General features: G+C 47.4%; 1 protein-coding gene and 1 pseudogene across 1 annotated transcript in view; both read right to left on the bottom strand.

The window, feature by feature from the left end:
• ACKR2 (atypical chemokine receptor 2) overlaps positions 1 to 14,829 on the bottom strand; it is a 42,366-nt gene that overhangs the window by 11,407 nt on the left and 16,130 nt on the right. The gene's annotated exons all lie outside the window — the stretch shown is intronic.
• On the bottom strand, positions 311 to 7,133 carry LOC124526573 (putative uncharacterized protein C6orf52; annotated as a pseudogene).

Raw genomic sequence — 14,829 nt, 5'->3', positions numbered from 1 at the left:
AGGGCCACCCTGTCCCCTCTCACGTGCCCACGGCACAGCCATGCTGAGTGTGCTGCCCACAGTGCAGCTGTGACTAGCAAACAAATAAACAAGGTCAAATGTGACCCCAAAAAGGCCACACTAGCTTTCAAAATGTAAAACCAAGAATAACATCTGAAATCACTTCTAGCGAACAAAAATTATGCTGGCTTCCTTACAATTTGGAAATCATATCCTTTAAAATGCAACCTAAATTCTTCATTCCCAGAAGCCTGCCCGGGCCACTAGCCTGGCGTAACCCTTGCCCCAGCCCCCAAGCACTCACAGAAGGTCACTCCTCAGCCTTGGTACCTACCTCCTTGAGTACAGTTCCCTTTAGAGAATCGCTCACCTCCTCTGCTAGACTGGGGACACCCAGGGGTTGGAACTCACCAGTACAGGGCTGGCACTTAGAGGCAGTCAACAAATGACCATGGACCTCATCAGTACTGTCACCTCTTTTCATCCCTTCTTTTCTCGCCTCATTTGTCCCTTGCCTGGTTTCCTGCCTTCCCTTACTGGTGCCCTGAACACAGCAGAGGCAAGACACTCCTTCTGTGGGTCATTTTCCCAGCCTAGACCAGCCCTGCCACAGTGGCCTTGGGAGCTCCTGGCCATGCGGCATGTCCAGCCCACTGCTTCCGCTCCAGCCATGTTCAAGTGCTATCTCCAGCTGGCACAGCCTCCCTAGACCCAGTGTCAGAGGATGTGCCCTCTGGCTACTCTCAGCTTCCTCCCTCAGCAGCTCCCCTAACTGCTCTGGGAGGACTGGGATGGAGACAGAGTCCCAAGGCCTGGACTCTACCCTGGCTCAGCTTGGAGTGAGCCCTCTGTGCCTCTAACTCTGGTTTTCCCATTCTGCATTCCTGGCCTAGCTGTGGCTGGAAAAGTTGAGGCAAGGGGTTATGAAGTGACTCACTCTCTGACCACAGGGTCTGGCTGCGGAAAGTGCTCTGGCCTTAGGTTACAGGTAGAAGAAAACTTGCCTTTGCGGGAACTGGTAACAGTGATGGGATCACTCCAGTTTCCTCCTCCATTTGGGAAAACGCCAGATATTAACCTCTACTGTGTAATGACAATTACAACAATAGTAACACATACCCACCACTTACAGAGCACTTACCTTGGGCCAGGCCCTATTCTCAGAACTTGGCACGCACCCATTCATTTCATCCTCGCAATACCACTCAGAGGCAGGTACTATTATTATCTCAATTTTACATACAAGGAAACATAGCCACAGAGGGGCTAAGGAACTTGCCCAAGGCCACACAGCTAGTTAGTAGCAGAGCTGGGATCTGAACCCAAGCTGAGTCTGGGCTAGCTCATTAAAAGACAGGGGTGAAGGATGGGGACTAGAGATGAAGAAGTGACAGGAGACCAGACTGCCATTGCTCAGCGTGCCTGAATGGAAGACTGGCTGGGGGGTTGATGGTACATGAATGAAAAACAGGAAAAGAACCAAGAGCCACACAAGGAGGACACGAGGAAAAATGTCTAGTGCCTCAGGAATGGCACACAGGAAGAGAAATCATGAATAACCTATGGCGGGCGGGGGGGGGGGGGTGGGAAACTGGGACTCTGCTTCACCGCTTCATTTGGGATGCCCTTGGACTTAAACTTCAGGCCCTGCCAGCCTTAACATAAAGTCAAGGCTTCCATTCTGGAACCCGTGACTTGCACAAGCCTGTCTTCTCACCCATAAAATAAATAGCGCTTACAGCAAAGAATGTCGCGATGAATAAATCTCGTGCCATCTTTTTTTTTTTTAATGTGTATTTTTTTTGAGAGGGAGAGAGAGAAGAGCTCAAGCGGGGGAGGGGCAGAGAGAGAGACGGAGACACAGAATCTGAAACAGGCTCCAGGCTCTGAGCTGTCAGCACAGAGCCCAACGTGGGGCTCGAACCCCAGAGCGGGGAGATCACGACCTGAGCTGAAATCGGATGCTTAGTTGACTGAGCTACCCAGGCGTCCCTCGTGCCTTCTTTATAACAGCTAACACCACAGAGCCCTGATGGTGTGCTGGGTGCTGGGGCAAGGAGCTATACATGTATTAACTTATTTAATTCTCACATTTACCTTACAGAAGTTAAATATTATCATCAGCCCCATTTTCTAGCTGAAAACACTGAGACACAGAGAGATTAGGGAACTGGCCCAATGTCACCTGGCAAGGGAGTAGTAGTAGGTCCAGGAACTGAAATCCAGAGTCCATGCTCTAGAACACTAAGTTATACTGCCTCTCAAAGAAAATAACAGGCCAGTCGTAGACTCCCTCCTCCAAACTTTCTAGTATTCATGTCCTCACTGCTCACAACAACCTTAGGAGATAAGCACTATTGTTATTTCCATTTTGTAAATGAGGAACTGAGGCTCAGAGAGGGGGAGTTACTTGCCCAAGGATACTCAGCAAGTGTGCTGCAGAGTCAGAAATTGAGTCCCTGCAGTCGGCTCCAGGGCCAGAGCCCTGGACCACACACTGGGAGCTCCACTGTTGTGAGCTCTCGCCTCAGACTCACGGGAAAGGACAGATGCCCTCTTCATGGTCCACTGTGGAAAGCACTGCATTTAAATTCATTGTGATGCACAAAACACTGTGGAAACAATAGTAACCGGTCCTGACGTGTACATGGGGCCCCTTACTTCTCCAGGCGCCTTTATATCCTGGCCCTCCAAGTCCTCCTGGCTCCCTTGTTACCGGCAGCATGTGTCACCTCCCCGGTTTCACAGAAAGCCCAGAGCCACACTCACTACAAGTTAGGCAGAGCTGACCTTAGAGCTCTGAATCTCCGAGCAGTGGACAATTACATGCTCTCCTTCTCTCTTTACTTTTCTAACATGTATTTTTCCTGCTTACAAAAATCATACATGCTCAATGTAAAATGTGGAAATGTAAGAGAAAAATAGAAAAGAGGCTAGCTGCCTCCAGGAATCGTCTCTGGGAATATTTTGGTAAATCTTGTCTGTTTTCATGCCCATGGCTCCATCCGCTGCACTAAACCTCCCCAGATTTGTGGAATCAGAGAGTCTGGCTGGAAGAGAGTGGCCTTGTCCGGTCCCCTGCAGGGTGTGAGTGCCTTTGAAGTCTCCTGATAGACTCCCCAGCTCCTGGCCCCTGGGATCTGTGAGGCCCTCCTGTTCCCCATGCTCCCTGGGACCCCACATTACTCAATGTTTCCTGGCTCTTATCAGGGAATGGGGATGTTGGTGTCATTGAGAAACTCACAGGGCAACCCCTCCTCCCAGAGCTTACTTCAGTTAATAAAAACTCAGCAAGTTTAGAGCCCTACTCTTTAAAGAGCTGCTGTTGCAGAAGAAGGTATGATTTTCACGTTTCCCAAATCATTTTTGCATTTCTTTCCTTTGTCTCTCTCACTGTTGCCTGCATTTACATTTCGGCATTATTCTTGGTTCAAAATGAAACACAATCACCACCTCCACTACCCCCAGGGAGGGTGGTATACTCAGCATGGTGCAGCATGGAATAGACAGAAGAGATTGGTCTACTTCTTAATGGCTGAGTAACCCCAGGCAAATTACTTAGCCCCTCTGAGCCTTAGTTTTCTCACCTGTAAAATATCTCCTTCCTGGAGGTTTTATAATAATTAGGTGAGTGCCTGACATAGAATTATTGGTTCCCTTCCAGGCCCCAAAATGACTCTTGGCTTAGCTTAAGAGGGATAAGAGGAAATTCCGAGACTATCTGGGGCAAGAGGGGGCTCAGAACTTGGGTGAGGGGTAACAAGAGAGAGCAAGGCGGCATAAGGAAAGAGTGTTGACATGCAAAGAATAACCTCAGCCCTTGGAGGGGGCCCTGAAAGACCTTCTCATCTGTCTCAGCTGGGGAACCAGAGACCCAGAGACAAAAGGGAATCCCTGAGACCACACAGCCATGTCTGACACCAACTTTCAGGGTCTTACAGAATCCACAAAGCAGATTCTCAGAGCTGGAGCCAAAGAGGGAAGGAACCAGCAAATGCCGTACTCCCTAGTGCTGAGGCACTTGTTCCAAGAGTTGTCCCAGAGAGAAAGCTCCACACTGACCTGTTAGTGCTTCCCTCTCCCCACACCTGTGGCCACTCTCCAAGTCCCTGGATGCAGTCTCTCCCCTCTCCCCTGGGTAGAGTCCACCCCATTCCAGCAGTGGCCATAACCTACCAGAGCCAGACCAACTTGCCTGGGGATGTCCAACCTTATCCAGGAGAGCAGCAGCACCCGGGTCCTTCTTCCTCAGGGAAGTGTAGAGGGAGTGCGAATCTCCTGTCTGGACAGTGCCCTGCACACATCCTGTTCTGAGGCTGGAACAAAGCAGCCCCTTTGGGCCTGCCCCTGCCCCGCCTCACTGCAGAGCCATAAGCTATTTCCCCTCATTTGAAATGAGTCAAGCTCAAATGACCGCCCCCCTGAAGGAGCAACTCCCCCCACCCAAAGACAGTCTAATGTCTTTGGAAAACATGTGTCCCCAGCCACACCTCTCTGGACCATTTCCCCAGCAGGGGAGCCAAGCAGATGATGAACAGCCGCAGTTCAGAACTCCAGGCCTTTGCTAGGCAGCTTTCCCCAACCTCCAGCTGCATTGATTTCAGACATCTCTCCAGTACCATCCTACCCCATCCTGCCCCTCATCTCCTCTGGCCTTAATTCCCAACAAGCCCTGCTGCATCTGCCCCCCAAAGTGTCAGCAATATTTTCATTTCCTAGACTTTCCAAACCATCTTCCCTCTCCACCCCCACTCTTCTCCCTCTGCCTACTTACTTGTCTGCTCTCCTACTGGGTCAGGAACTCCCAGGCAAGGACTATACCGAACCCACCAGCCTAAGCCTAGGGCCAGAAAAGAGCAGAAACTGAATGAATATGTGTGTGTGACATTCTGCCACCATATGCTTGCCAAGATGAAGGTACCTCTCTTCCGGGACAGTACCTGTGGCCCAGGGATGATGTCTAGCCACCCTTACCTCCAACCCCCTGCAGCCTGATACACAGCAGGTGCTTGGTGAATGCCTGTTGTCTCTACTTGAATTAAGCAGTAACAGAATAATGCCAGGTGGTCACAGGCACTGGCATTGGGGTCAACACACTGCCCGGCTTGAACCTGGCTCTGTGTGTACCTTCTATGTGATCTAGAGATGGTGTCTTCACCTCTCTGAGCCTTGCCATTCAGATCTGTATTGGGGGTGGGGATGCTGCCTCCCTCAGACAGTAATGATGAGAACTGAATGTCCCCAGAGAGGTGGACATGGCCTTAAACATTTGCCTTTCCCTGAGGTCCACGGGCCACCTAGAGTGGAGGCCAGGCCATGATGGGTTCTCACTCCAACAGAAGGGAGCAGAGGACGTTTCAAGCGGGGGGTCTCCAAGTGTCTCCAGGCTAAGTGCTGGTTACCAATAGGACAATTAGGAGTAGGGAGATGCCCAACAGAAGCCACAGAGCCCTGGTTCCATCCCAGGGATGGATAACCTTTTAAGACTGGCTTGTTTTCATTCCGTATAATTCTCTTGAGAGAATTAGGACAGCTAAGTTCTAGAACCTAGGCTCCTTCCTCATCCTCCCCTTCTCCCAACTTTTTATTTTAAAATAATTTTTCGATTTGCAAACTTAGCGCACAAAATTCTTATATGCCTGTCAGCCAGCTTCCTCTAATGTTAACCACAGAACCATAGAATAATGATCCAAAGCAAGAAACTAACATTGACACAATACTATTCACTAATCTACAGACCTTATTCAAATGTCACCAACTGTCTCACTAATGTCATTTCTCTGGTCCAAGATCCGAAGCAGACTCCCACATTGCTTTTGGTTGTTATGGCTCCTTAGTCTCCCCATTTCTAGGGTAGTTCCTCAGTCTTGCTTTGTCTTTCATGACCTTGATAGTTTTGAAGAGAACCGTAGAACATCCCTAACTTTTGGTTTGATGCTTCTTCAAGGGTAAATTATGGCTATGTATTTTAGGCAGGAACACCACAGAAGTGATGTTGTGTCCTTCTCAGTGCATTATACCAGATGTGCATGATTTCAGTATGTCTCATTACTGGCAACATTAACTTTAATCACCCAGTAAGATAGTGTCTGCAGGGTTTCCACTGTGAAATTACTACTTATTCTTTTGTAATTAAGAAGCATCTTGTAGGGAGGTACTTTGAGACTATGCAAATACCCTTTCTTATCAACTTTTGCCCGCTAATATTAACATTCATTGATGACGCTTTCTGACAATTATTACTGTGTTGTTTCCCAAATGGTGATTTTCTATCTCTATCATTCTTTGTGTGTGTGTGTGTGTGTGTGTGTGTGTGTGTGTGTGTGTGTGTTAGTAAAGTTTATTTATATCACATTTTATCATGTCAGTCACACTGAAGTCCTGGAGATTTGTATGTGCATACAGAATCCAGGACATTCTTGGGAGAATTTTTTTTTTTTCGAAAACAAAAACAAAACAAGATGTAATTAATGTGACAGTTGGGTACCTTCATGACCATCATGCTCCTTTGGGGTCTCATCTGGGATTTTATTTTATTTTTTAATGTTTCACTTAGGTTTGACAGAGAGAGTACAAGTAGTGTAGAGGCAAAGAGAGAGGGAGACACAGAACCCAAAACAGGCTCCAGGCTCTGAGCTGTCAGCACAGAGCCCAAAGCGGGGCTCGAACTCAGGAACCACAAGATCATGACCTGAGCTGAAGTCAGACACTGAACCAACTAAGCCATCCAGGTGCCCCTCATTTGGGATTTTAGAGTGAACTGTATCCAAAGGCTGCCAGTGGCAACTCAAGAGAGAGCCATAGGTCCTTACTTTTCACCATAAACTCCTTATTTAACTCTTCAATAGTCAAAAGAAGATTTGGATCTTCCAGTGGGTCTTCATCCTGCCTTTCTGCCAGAGCTGTGCTTTCCTGACACACGACCAGAGTTTCAGCTCGGTGTCCAGAGGTTCCGTGCACTTCCATCTGCTGCATAACCAGAAAGAGAGTAACCTCTGTGCTATTGCTCAAACCAGTTGCCCGAGTGGTAACCCTGGCAGGTCTGGAACACTGGCTTCACCCTTTGCCAGTACGAGTGATAATTACTTTTGCTGAGCTATGCCAAAACTTGCAAAACTCTCCCGCCCAGCCATTTACCCAGAAACTTTACAAAATGAGGCCAGTTTGAATTTCTGCATTAAAAATTCCAGCTCAGGGGCTAAGACCTCTCACCTTCTCACAACTTCTATCGTTCTTTTTACATTTATTAATTGGATTTTGCTGTAAGAAAGACTTGGCCCTTCTATTTATTTATATCTATCAGCATGGACTCATGAGTATTAATTTTATTCCATTATTATCATTGATTTTGCTGTTCAAATCACCTCAATTTTTTTTTTTTTTGAGAGAGAGAGAGAGAGCATGAGCTGAGGGAGAAGGACAGAGGAAGAGAAAGAGAATCTTAAGCAGCCTCCACACTAAGTGAGAAGCCCAATGCAGGGTTCAATCCCACGACCCTGGGATCATGACCTGAGCTGAAATCAAGAGTCAGATGCTTAACCTACTGAGCCACCCAGGCACTCCTCTCATCCTCTTTTGAAATATCTCAGCCCATCTGCTTCCTGTTGAGTTGAATTTCCACCCATAGCACCTCAAACACCTACACTCTGGTATGCAGGGCAGGTTGTGAGGGTTCAGAGCCCTTGCATGGGTGGCCAGGTTTCCCTGGAATTCACTGAGGCATCTTCCGAGCAAAGGCTGGGTCCTCCTGGAATGGGCAGTTTCCAGCTAGAGGAAGTCAGTCATGGTTCTGGGGGCAGGGAATTCCAGGAAGGTCTGAGCCTGGCTAGGTAGACTCTCCCGGAATTACCCTGCCCTCCATAGACCCACCCCAATCCTGGCCCAGTAGCAGCACCGGCCCACCGCTTGTCCTGCGCTTTTCCTTCTTGACCCCCTCTTCTCTGCCCAGGGATTGTTCCTGAGAAGTGCAGGTGGCAGACAGCTGGGCAGCACTTGCCCAAATTCTCTCCTGCAGAGAAAGCGCTCTCCTCCTGGGGTTTAGTTACTCGCTGTTCTCCCAAAGCAGCCAAAAGAAGAGACAGCACCAGTCAAGGACAAAGGGGACTTCCCCATATCAAAGTGGGCTGGGGGGAAGAAGTCTCTGAACTCCTCTTCTTTGCTCTCTTCAAGAAGTGCAACAATTATTTGCCCTGGGAAGAGTGTGGACCCAGCCCCTGATGACAGGCAGCTGGGATGCACAGGGCCTCTCCTACAGGATACAGTGCTGCTTCAACTTCAGAATGGAGACCTTAAAATTCATACTGTCCTGACACACTCCTAACACACAATTTTAACACACTGGACACATTTACCATTACAGCAAAAAGTGGCATCACATTTTCAAAACATCTGCTTCTATTGCCAGCCAAGGACCAACTGTGAACCTGTGGACATTTTGCCTGCAGCCTGACCCTTCCTGTCCTCTGCCAGCCAACTCTAAGCCCATCTCCTCCCCAGAAGCTTCCTCAAGTCTTTCCAGGCCTCTCCAAACATCCCTAATGCCCTGCTCTGAGCTTCCTGAGTCTGTAAGGGAAATATTGTTCAAGGACAAATCTGTCTCCCTACCAGACCACAAATTCCTCACAGTCAGAGTGGTTCATCTGCACACAGAGTACCTGGTGCTACCCTCACAGAGCAGAAGCTAGAAAGCCAGGCAGCTAATTTGCTGACATAACCCAACCAGCACTGGACAAGCTGACGTTTTGACGGACAGGCCCCAATTTGGCCCTGCCTCATCCTCTGCCTCACTCTCGATCTCTTTCTCTCCATTTCTCTGTCTTCCCTGGGCAAACTTCACCCCATTCCGGGCTAAGCCCGTGACAGGGTCAGTCGGACCCTCTCTAGGGTCTTGAAGTTGGAACTCCTAAACAAACTTGCCCCCAAGTTTAGAAGTTCTGGTAAAGCCCATGTTTACTTACTTTGATTAGATGTCAGGCCAGACCAACTTCTTCCTATCATGCTCCATTGACAGCACAACAGGAAGGAAATTTTACTCATCTCACCTCTTCCATTTCCTCTTTCTGTGCTGCCCCCACCGGCTGATCCCTTCCAGCCACCCAGACATGTCTCTCCTTTTGTACATCTGCCCAGCCTGTCATGTTCAGGGCCCTAGGAGGGGGCTGCTTTCAGCCTGGGGGGGGGGGGGGATGTGTAACCTTTGTACCACTTACCAGTCCCTTGCTACAAGCTTATTTGTTTGAAATCAATGTATTTGTTCACTTATCAAAACATCTTCAACCACATATTACATGTTAGCTTTAATATAGCGCTTACGTTACGGCTCAGAGAGCCTTGCCCAGAAACACACGGTTGACGAGAACCCACCAGGGTTTTCTGGCTCCCATATCAGTGCTCTCTTGCCTACAATGTACGTGAATATTCTGTTTGATTTTTTTCTCCTTCCTGCTCTCCAACCGTTCCAACTCAGATCTAGTTAGCTGTTCCAGGACAGAAGTTATTTGTCACCCATCTGAGGATCCCTCGCACCATAGTCTGGCCAATGGGATGGACACACTGCAAACACTCAATAAAAGTTTACTGAGGGAACACATGCTTCTATGTAGAAAGCCTCCCCAAGAATTACCTACTCTTATCTAAGGCTGGTACTAATGTTTTTTGTACACAGACTCCAGTCCCTGAGGCTTCTTCTGTCTATAGAGGAAGGTCCACACACTGTGAATGGTTGGTTTATATATTGTCTTTTTAAACCTATAGGTTCTTTCTCCACCTCCATGTTTTTGCTTTTCCTCAAAACTTATTGAGGAAACTGGTTGTTCGTCCTGTATGTCAGGTTTCCCATGGTCTAGACTGTGCTGATTGCATCCTTGTGGTGGTCTTGAATGTTTCTCTGCCCTCTTGTTTTCCTGTAAATTGGAAGCTAGAGATCTGATCAGATTCAGCTCTTATACTTCACAGGTGGTGCTATTCATCCATCGGGAGGCATGTACTGTGTGGTTGTCACTCTTCTTGTAAGCTGAGCAGCCACTGATGCTCAATGCCAACGCCCATTCATTCTTTAGCAGTTGCACAATGGTGGCTGGTTTACCTCTGATGACTTATGGTCTCCTCCTGCAGACTCTGATGCACCCCTGACCTTTCTGTAGCATCTTTCTCCTAAACGGCTTCTTAGCTACTGACATTCCTTGGTACTTAGATATAGCACGAGCTTCCTCCAAAACACCCCAGTTAGGGGTCTACTCTTGGAGGACAGAGGTTCAGTGGTCATCACAATGTGTGCCCTGACTCCTCCAACCAAAAGAGGTGAAGTCAAATGTAGATCAGTGCCAGCTGAGGTCACCGAATGAAATGGGCTTGCACCTAGCAGGAGGTTGCCTCTGCTAAAACTCCCAGCAGCTTGTGCTATCACAGTCACTTCTAGCTCTGAGTCTTTACATCCTTGAATGCTCTAGCCCACTCACAGCTCACTTCTCCCAGCTGTTCCCTGCCCCTGAAGATACAGGTATGGGACTTGGCCCTGAGACTCTGTCTCCTCAGAATCACTCACCACCCCATCGTGAGCATAACAGATGTTCCTTAAGTTTGGGGCCATGGTTGGGTTTAAATTTGTCGTGTGCCTGGGCCCCTCTCTTTCTTCCGGGCCCTTCTCATTCCGACTCTCCTTTCCACAGACACACTCCCCTCATTACAGTGAAGATCAGCTTGGTGACTCACTGTGGTGACAGAGACCACCTGCCTCAGGTTTCCCCCAGCAGCACAGAAGACGTGAAGCTCTGAAATAGCTCCTTCTGTGGTTCCCATTCCGACCCAGTCCCTATGGAGAGAAGGAAATGTGGAGATACATAGTCCTCTTCTCCTTTAGAACTACACTTTTGTGCCAATGGACCCCTGGGATAGTGTAACAAAGCCTTGGACTCTCTCTCAGAATAATGTTTTTAAAAACATAAAGCAAAATACGTTAAAAACCAATTATATGCCTCAGAACTTGAAACAATCCAGTTGTCCTCGGTGGGAAAATGATTAAATTCCATGCCTACCATGGAACACTACTCAAGACCAAACAGATTAGAACAAATTAGTGGATTCCAGGGTTTAAGGAAGGAAGAGCATGGCAATTGTTTGACTATGAAAGAATGGCATGAGGGGCCCTCATGGTGACAGAACTGTTCTCACGGTCACACAAATCTACATGAGATAAAACTGCATGGAACTAAATGCACACACATGCACACACACCACACACTAGTGCACAGAAAACTGGTCAGACTTGAATAAAGTAGGGGGATTGTATCAATATCAATTTCCCGGACACAACATTGTACTATAGTTTTGCAAGATGTTACAAGGGGAGAAACTGGATGAAAGGTATACAGGAGCTCTTGGAATTATTTCTTAAAATTCATGTCTATAATTTAGATAATTTTATTTTAAAATAAAAAGTTTAAAAAATTCTGAAATATAATTGTTAAAATATTTTCATTTTTTTATTCATTTACAAAAAAAGTTTTTTAATGTTTATTCATTTTTGAGAGAGAGAGAGACAGAGTGCAAGTGGGGGTGGGGCAGAAAGAGAGCGACACACAGAATCCCAAGCAGGCTCCAGGCTCTGAGCTGTCAGCACAGAGCCTGATGCAGGGCTTGAACCCATGAACCATGAGATCATGACCTGAGGTGAAGTCAGATGCTAAATGGACTGAGCCATTCAGGCATCCCATGTTAAAATATTTTTTAAACACATTTATGATACAGGAATACAGGGGTTTGAGGAAATCAAGCTTCCCTTTCTATCCTATATCAATCTAAAAAATTACTCCCCAGGCCAGGGAGAAGATAAGAGGTCTGAGAGAAGCAAGTCAATGTAGACATTAGAGAGATTCTGTGCTCTGCCTCCCAGCCAGAGTCCTGGGGTTTATGGGGTCCAGAGGCAGAGGGACACGGTAATGGTGAATCCAAGATGAGCAGGGCTACAGGCAGCCCCCATCCCACACCCTCACCTGGCACAGAAGCAGTTGAATGACATATTCAGTGCCCTGCCGGGGCTGAAGGTGCCAGCGGATCAGATTGAGTGTGGATGGGAGGGACTGGTGACCAAAAGGAAGGCAGGAAATGACATCTAAGTGAAGACCCCCATGGGCAGATGCCACCAAAGACCAGATGGTACAGTGTTGAACCTTGGCACTGACTGAATCTCATAGAAGTGATGAGGTTCTGGGAAATGGGTGACCCTCACAGTAACTGAGGCTTACTTTTCAATATCCTGTGGATTAGGGTCTCAAAACAGAAAATAAGTTATTATAGAAAACTATGACCGTGTTTTCTTATACACTCGAGTATGTGGCCAAGAGCCAATGGCACTTTGAAAATCCATGGGAATAGCTTCTACAGCGGACACTTTGGTGATTCTCCTATCCTGTGGCCTCACCCGCAGTGGACACTTTGGTGGTCCTCCTATCCCCTGGCCTCACTCTGGCCTCACCTGCTCAATATACACTGCTGACTTCCCACTGGCAGTGCCCACACTACTTCCTCTGAGGGCTTGCTCTGGCTAACGAAGCCTGTTTTGCCCCTGCCCAGCCATATGGTCCCCCCCCTCCCCTCAAGACTCCTTAACAAATGACTGGGGTGAGTTGGTACAAAACTACCCCACCAACCTTGCCCCTGAGATGTATGTTGTATACTACCCTGAGTTTCTCCAGGTTGCAGCTACCCACAGGGTAACAGAGGTAACATAACCTTTATTGGCGTCCTTCCCTCCCCTACCTCACTTCCCTACTCTCCTGCCTGTGTCTCCTAAATAAACTACTACTTGAACCACATGACCTTGCCAATCGCCGATCTTCTTGGACTTATTAAAACGGCAATTTCATATAGACCAAACTAAAATGTACACTCAACCCTTTGTCTTAGGGTCTGCCAACACAGTTATCTACGTACTCTATCCAAGGATTTCTCCCTCAAATTACCACCCAGTCACCCTTAGGGAGATCAATGGGAGACAGTGCTAAGCCAAATCGGGGGGCTGAACCCCTTGAGATCCATAGAGGACCCTCTGCCTCCTCTGGTTCCCCAGGATGGCAGATCCTAGAAGAGGTGGGGCAGAACAACGCAGAGGCTGCTTCAGGATGAACACATCCTCCACCCAGATATTGCACATTGGAGTGGGAAGTGTGGCCACAAAATGAGGAAACCATAGGAGATAAAGAAATGCTGTAACTGGAAATGTGATGGAATGTTTGGAAGCAAAAGACCTGGGTGTGAGCTGAAAATCTGGAAAGAGGAACATCAGGCTGAGATCAGGAAGGTGACACTGACATTGAAAAGCTCCAGGGGCCTATTTGGCCTGGTCCCAGTCCTCCCTCCTGGAGAACTCAATCCCTCCAAAATAGAGGGCTCTGGATATAGAGAGAGGCTCAAGGGTTATAGAGAGAGGCTTGGGTTAAGGCAAGGCTGTTTCCACAGAGCAGATGCTTTCCCCTGTAACCCACTGGAGGAAATGTATTTTGCCTGGCGGTCCACAGCATAAACATCACAAAATAATAATTACCCTAACTACCCACAGCATGCTTTGATATTTTCTACTCTGTTCTATTTCATATTTTCTAAATGCTGGACGTGGTCCCTTAACTGATTTCACAACCCGCTTCTGGGTGGTGACCTACGGTTTGAAACGCTGCCCTTGAGTGTATCCAGAAATAAAAGGGTGTGGACCAGGATTGCTGAGCTTTTCCTAAATACTGTGTATTTACGTCAGCCCCCGGTCCCATTCAGGGCTGCAGGGACTGCTGGGCTGAACCAGAAGAACCTCTCAAATTCTGTAAAATGAAAGTGATTCCTATCTCCTGATCCAGTGATTCAAAACAGGATTGCTACCACTTTCACATTTTTTCCACCTCTTAAAAAAATTGTAATGTTTTATTTATTTTGAGAGAGAGGGAGAAGGAGTGTGTGTGAGTGGGGGGGGGAGCAGAGAGAGAGAGAGAGAGAGAGAGAGACAGAGAGAGAGAGAGACAGAGAGAGAGAGACAGAGAGAGAGAGACAGAGAGAGAGAGAGACAGAGAGAGAGAGACAGAGAGAGAGAATCCAGAGCAGGCTCTGCACTGATAGCAGAGAGCCCGATGTGGGGCTCCAACTCACAAACCACGAGATCATGACCTGAGCCAAAGTCAGACAGCCACTTAATCCACTGAACCACCCAGGTGCCCCCTGCCTTTCACATTTTTTGCCACATCCCTGTACCACCTGTACTACGTATTATTCTATGAATATTCTCTCTAAATCAACTCATCACCTTTTGGAAACTTAAATACTCATACCAGCTCTGTCTCATGGAATACTTTCGATAAAAGCAAAGCTTTGATGCTATTCCCTAATGCAAAATAAAACCAAAACACAATTATGAAAATAAAACATGCCTTCTGTGTTCTACCTTATATCATTCAGCCAGTGGCCCTCCCTGGTCTGCTCCTTTCACAAGAAAACAATCTAGGCTCTGCATAGCTCAAGCTGTCCCTGTTCCCAGAAAGGGATCCCATTGGGATCCCCAATGGACCCAGCCTAGTATGCAGGAGATCCAGGTACTTAGATAAGAACACGATTATATCCTTATTTTCACTGACCTCTGATGGAAATTCAACATTTCCTTCAAACAGAATGTGATACATGACTTGTCACCAGTGAAGTCACTGATAGTTTTATTCACATCACCAGTGTAGCAGACATTTCAAAATATTTACACTCATCACTTTCTGAAAATTGTTTTCAGACCCACTTTGTATTTAAGACATCAATAAAGAAACACATAGATAGCACATGCTATGCCACAATTGAAAAAAT

This window comes from Lynx rufus, unplaced genomic scaffold (genome assembly GCF_022079265.1).
Source record: "Lynx rufus isolate CCGP_SWC_20201006 ecotype Redwood Valley unplaced genomic scaffold, mLynRuf1.p SCAF_5, whole genome shotgun sequence".
NCBI classification, from domain to species: Eukaryota; Metazoa; Chordata; class Mammalia; order Carnivora; family Felidae; genus Lynx; species Lynx rufus.
The sequence above is the reverse complement of the archived record's forward strand: the minus strand, read 5'-3'. Positions and strand labels throughout refer to the sequence as shown.